This window comes from Anarhichas minor, unplaced genomic scaffold (assembly GCF_050575085.1).
Source record: "Anarhichas minor isolate MPS153535 unplaced genomic scaffold, ASM5057508v1 ptg000024l, whole genome shotgun sequence".
NCBI lineage: Eukaryota > Metazoa > Chordata > Actinopteri > Perciformes > Anarhichadidae > Anarhichas > Anarhichas minor.
The window spans coordinates 12,382,765-12,389,585 of record NW_027466470.1 but is presented as its reverse complement, the minus strand read 5'-3'; positions in this window follow the sequence as shown (position 1 = coordinate 12,389,585).

The following is a 6,821-nucleotide window of genomic DNA, read 5'->3' as shown; positions in this document are numbered from 1 at the left end:
GGGTTGAAGTATTGACATGCGAGGCCGTTTAGGTCATAAATCATTCTTGTTCTCAACATCATAATGTTACACCACACTCTCCTTCACACTACCATGCCGTCTTACATGTGCAATCACTAACTGCCTATGCAGTATTTTCTGTTACACACAGCTATCCTTACACGCATGTGACACTCTGCCATAATAGTATGAGAGGATAATTGTACATGTCAATGACAACGGAGGGTATCTACGTGACATGAAGTGGCTACAGTTGCACCCTCTCACACTATTTGTCTCACACTTTCACCACTCATATGGTTTTATCCTCGAACACATATAATTACACTGATATACACTCGTATACTACAGTTTCTTTTACATAGACGTCACCATTTCTCTCTGAAACGATTCTCTCTCTAATAGGTTCTTATCATACTCGCACACAGTTTTATCTCATCCATACACGACTATGAAGTATGTGTCACTAAAATGTATTTGAACACATAATTTGACTTTGTATTTGTTAACTTGAATAATTGCATTCAAAGACTAAATCTGAATAGCATAATTTGAAATTGAACATATTAGTTTGGGACTGAATTCCAAATAAACTTTGTGAATGTTATATTACAAAATTAAATTGCTCTGAAGCTGTGTTTGAAGTCTCTATACTTCCACATTGAGCTCTCACAATTCAAATTCAGTTCTTTCATTTTCGTTTACTGAGACACACACCTGGTCGTTGAGGAAGATTAATCGAGTGCAGATTCACAGAACTCCGCTCCGTGTATGTTTTGATAGTTTGTTTATTGGATTAAATGCAAAGTGGCAGAAACGAGAAAATCTCATCCTTTCTGTTGCCTGGCGACTACTACGCTGGGAGGAGATCCTGCGGCTGCGTCTAACTGTTAAACTCTCAAAGTTTGCTCAACAAACTTTCCGTTGCTGCCGTTACACAGGTTTGACCAGCCTGATCTCACAGAAATGAGTGAAATGACCACGATCAAATTACTCGGTGGTGGCAAAATAAAGTAATGGCACCAGGAGACTGGTGTTCAAGTTCTAAGGGAAACCAAATGTCAGTGTTGACTTATTTTAAATCACATAGGCCATGAGATATGAGAGCAGTGCAGAGCAGCGGCCATGAACTAACATGCACTAAAAAATGCCCAGCCATAACTATGTTTTTATTTGTGCCTGAAACGAAGAATCGTTGTGCTTTATAGCTTACAATGAGCCCTACATATCGACACAGGGAGCGGGTCCTCTTCACTGAGTCCGCCACGTTGCACCGCCATGTTTCTACAGTAGCCTAGAACGGACTTTTTCAAGAAACTTGAGGGCCACCGTAGTTCTCTCGACATACTTGTGAAATTGCACTAACGTGAGCTGCAGAGTAAAAAAGCAGGGCGCTGCCAGCTGCCATCTGAGTAGTGTAATTATTTTATAGATGACCTCTGAGCGAGGAGAACCTTCGTCACCACGGTTTTGGCAATACTGTTGATTAGCTTCAGAGAGCTGATTAGTGCAACAGCAACTTTTCACAATGGTGGAACTAAAACGACAAACGCTTTATGATTAAGCCAATAATAATTAGGATAGCAGCCTAATCGGAATAAAAATGTCACGTAACGATCTCTATTAGGAAAATCTGGTCCATTACAAAAGACATTTAAATCTATTTTAATTGAGTGGTCCCAACTTTTTCTTAATATACTTTCTTCTCACGCTCACACACCTTAGTGAGCTAAGATGTTCTCTTACGGAAACACGCTACTTGGACTCTTCGACTGTTGTGTCATTTATGAGCATTTGTACCACTTGTAAGTGCAAACAAACTTACTGGGCTTTAAGTGGCTGTTATGTCTTTTTCTGGTAAACCATCTTTGCTTAAGTGACATTTACGTCAAGATTCTCGAGTTAAAGAGTTAAAGAGAGAGAGGTAAGAATGGAAGGAGTGGATCTGGAATGCGGTACTTTTTGTCAAGGTTGAAAGGAGTAATAAAGTTGTCTGTCCTGTGTAGGACTACGTAGCCTCTCTGTTGTTGTACATTATCGTGTATGTTTTGAATATGTGCCTTCCGCAGGATGTGATTGGTTGATGTCTTTATTCATGGTGTTGAAAGCTCAGAAAACCAACCTCATTTTGCGGAAAAAAAATGACGTAATGCGTAATATTTTTGTTCTGTGTCAATGTACTCTTGACAAAAACAACGGTTCAAAAAAATATACTGATGTGTGAATTAATGAATGATTAATTAATCTCGGCTGCCAGGATCACTCCATCCATTATGGCCTTGATCTACAAATCAAGTTTCTAGCTCAGCCCCATTCATTTGCTGGAAATTAAAAATTGTTTCTAATGAGGCAGTGGGTGTCCCACAGGGAAAGTAACCCCCCATCAATTCTAGCCCCACTCTCCCCAGGACCTAGTATACGAGACGCACACTCACACAGGTTCACATGCAGTAACCTTGTTGGGTCCTAATTATAATAGCATTGTGTCTCTGTTGAACACAGCGAGTTACACATTCCCGCAGGCATGTACCAATGTCCCTTTTCTCCATGGAGGTTGTGGTTTGTTTTTGCCTACTTTTCTGTTGTTAATCTCTGAGAGGAGAGCATGAGGGGGGGGGGGGGAGAGAGAGGGAGGCAGAGCTCTGCTAGAGGCCAACAAATATCTCCGTTATCAAGCTACTATCACTGTTAACTGCATGTTGTGTACAGGGAAATTTGCAGAAAGTCAATTTTACACTTTCCAGGATATAATCTGATATTTGATTTACTTTTTTAAAATCTAAATAGCCCATCTATATAGCTGTTGTATTCAGCTACAACCCTGCAGTCATCATGCATTATTATTTGTTTTGGAAGGAGACGTTTTTAGAATTACCTTTTAGTTTTTTAATGTAATGTACAGACGGTAATATTACTCTCTTACAGTACTGCTATTTGACTTTCTGTTGTATTACTGTATGTTTTTTTCACTGTAAAATACACAAAAAACTAAATATGTCATATCATGTTTCAGATGACTCATAGAGTGACGGTGATCTTTAAGGGATGCCAACACTGAACTAAACATGAAGGATAGCATCTGGTTTCTGCTGTGACTTAGTGCTATTCTCCCATATTTTAAGTCTAGTTATTTGCGTCCTTAAAGGTTATAGCATCCCTGAGGCGACTGCAGTGCTGTGCTTGATTTTCTTTTTTTATCATTGTGTTGTCAAAATCTATTGTGTGTAAATTTTATTGTTGCCTTTTATTCTCTTGCTGAGTTGTGTTGGGTCTTCCCTCTGTGGATTTCCCTACGGACACTGATAGTAATGGACGCTGCTTTGCAGACCTCCATCATTTGCAACTAATCGTCCTCACTGAATGACTGTGAGCATTTGGGATGGCCTTAGTGTTTAAGGTGGTGGTCATGACACCATGACACTTGGGCTTATTAAATATCCTTGGACCCTGCCACTATCAAGAATCATTAGTTCAAAGCACAACACTTTGACACCTGAAACAGGGGTTTGTGTCTTGTGTCACGTGTGTGTTTTCAGGTTGAGGCTTCCAAAACACCTCGGTTAAGACTGTGGGTTTAGTTGAAGTATATTGAATAGTCCAAACATAACCATTGTACTAATTACTAGTGGTCAGGAGCCGATACTGTAGGGAGAACAAATGATAAACTTTGCAGTTATGTTTAATATAATCAATACCACGCTGCTTATATTATTTGTATATGAACATAGATATTATATATATATATATATATATATATATATATATATATATATATATATATATATATATATATATATATATATAGTAATACAAGTAACTTAACCTAAAATCAATGGGATCAGAGTCAAATACCACAATATGTTTGTGAATATAATGTGTATATGTTCATTTAACCCAAGTAGATCAGCCAGATGAGTCCAGGAGATTATGATATTTAGGCGGAAAATCAACCTTCACAATTGCTGTATTGTGTGATGTTTGCACAGCTTCTATTAGAGCTACAAAGTTCTTAAATGCACCAAGAGTAGGCCTACCCCTGGATGTGACGTCTGGTTTATGTGATCTGCCAGCTGTATGAGAAGAGTGTCTCCCTAAATTGTCAAGTGCTCACTTTGGTCTGTGGCAGCATTACTGATGTTACACACTGAGCATGGACAATATGCAAAATCATACATGAGTAGATGTGGGACAGAATGTTTTTGAATTAATGTATGAGGTGGAAAACACACTTGGCAATGTGCTTTCCATGTGCTTCAACAGATGTGGTCGGGTCTTGTCCCACGCACACATCACGTGAGCTGCTCATTTTAGGGCTCATCGGGCCGTTGTCACCACGCTTGCTTGTTCGTACAAAACATGTGAAGTCGGCGCAAGAATATTCTGTGAAAACTCTTTGAACGTCGGCTCCGTCTGCAACCTCTAGGACTGCCGTGTCTTCATGAAACACTTACAAAAGCTTCGACTTATCCTGCAGAGGGGCAGAAGCAGCCATTATTTAACAGCAGACATCCCTCCAGAGATATAAGGACATGAAGTATAGGGTGATAAGACTCGGCACGCAGAGGCTCACCATTTCTACGACTGCAAGGAAATAGCATTTCGTCTAAGACACTGATAAAGATGACACATTTTAATTCATGCTGTTATCCCTGATGCATGATATGTACCCTTATGACACTCATTTTTGAGCATTAGAGGCTCCAACGTGTTCGCATTAAATATACATTGTTTATTTCCATCACTGCAGCACACAGAGAGCTGTGATGGAGGCTTTTCTTTTATGAATATGGACCTGCAGCCTCAGGTTTTCCTCCGTCTCGACCAGCGCTGAGTAATGATCCACATGCTGGTCAGGGATGGACGTTGGAGCCCTGATGCCTGCTGGCCTGTCAGAGAAATGTGACAGCGTCTAGTGTGCAGGGACAAACTGAAGAGTGTAGCCTGCAGCTCTCAATCACTCCAGGGGCTGGCAGAGACACCCACCGGGAGCGGTCTTTCCTCTCTTTCATTTATCTCTTTCACCCTCTCCATCTTTCATGTTTCCTCAATTTCTGCCTAATTTTGCCGCTCTGCCCTCTTCCTCGTTCTCTTTCGCGTTCCTCCTTTCTTGTCAGCCTTGTCGGCATCCGCCCGGCATTCTCAAATTTTACACGCTCTCATACACGTGGATCTTCTCAAACAATTCCTCCTCGCGCTCGTTTCGTCGCTACACACTGTCTGCGTCAATATTCGACCTAATCCGGGGCCTGGCTGAGGCTCAGCTTGTTCAACTAGCACACATATGCACACATACACCCACCCACCCACATGCAACACACACATAATTAAACAGACTGGCACCCACGTACACAAACTCACAAACACGCAGAATTGAACACGCTTGATTTTCTAATGCACAATTCCATTTTTAGGGTGTATAAGCCTCTAACACTGCAGCACAGAAGCCCCACACAACACTGAAGAATGTGGATTTTCTATTAGATTTGAGCGGGCTGGGGAGAGAGAGAGAGAGGGGAGCAAGGCAGAGAGTTGCCTTCATTTAAACTGTTCTGCACTGAGGCTTTTCAATTTGATTATGAGGCTCCATTTCATAGAGCCTGGATGCTGCGTGCCATTCAAAATGAAATTGAGCCGTCGGTCGGCTGGACAAGCAGCCTCCCCGTGTCTCCTCTGTGGGGGCATCGGGGGACGACAAGGGCAACGCTGGCCCGCCGTGCCCTTTCCAAGCACTGTTTAGTCGGGTTGCAGGGGAAATGCGAAAAAGCGACAGAGCTTGGGTAGCTGGCTAAGTGGGCGAGTGTGTGGAATTGATTGAGGCTGCTTTGAGGCTTTGGAATGTGATGTGAGGACTCCCGCTGCAATGTCTGTGAAGGACTCTTTAGTGTTACAGAGGAAAAAGTCAGGCATACATCTTGGTATTTTGTCTTACTCCTTCAATGTGCCTGTACAGATGTTCTCTCGCTCTTATTTGTCTCTCGTTAAGCTCAGTTGTTCCCTGATTAGAAACACAGACAGTCTCTGTTCGTGCAAACTGACTGGTGGGGCGGTCGCCATATTTAGGTCAGTCCTGACCTGGTGCCGTGACTACTGATCACCAGAAACGAGTAACTAAAGCTGAGGATGTAACAGCAGCCCTGCTCCCTTGGCGTCCATAATCAAACCCGTTCATTTACCTTATTGGAACAACACTTCCTGCGACGTTCTCCTTTTACATCTCAGGCTCTTGACTGTGACAACTTGGCCTTTTTACTCTGATCAATCGTCATGTAATTGGACATCAGAAACTGTATTAGGGGAAAATTGAGTCTCGTTTTCAAGCCTTTCTCTTCACAATATAGAGACATGTTTTAGAGATTAATTATGTTAAAGAAAAGCCCTCTGTTTTTTAGACTTATTACCATCGCCCCACTCTAACTTCATGAATGGAGGAACCCAGAGCTTTACTTTTAAATGGATTCATATGTATTTGAATACGTTGTAGTTGAAAGGAATTTGTCATGCACATTAATCATGTGTGTTCAGTTTAAAAATTCTAAAGCAGAAATCCTTGAGAGCGCCTACAGGGAGTGTTGTGCTTGTCCAGTCTGGAGGATTCATGTCTTTGAGTAGGCTGTCAATCGTTTATTGTACAGTCATGCTGACTCAGAGTTCGGAGTTTGCTCTACTCTGTGAATCCACACCTTGAACCAATATGAACAATGGCGTTCTTTGACTCGCTGGTGGCTCATAAACTGTGGTGATAGAACACGCTGGCTATTAATCATAGGGTTGGTGGTTCCCACCTTGAGCAAGATGCTGAGCCATAATACTCCAATACTTTG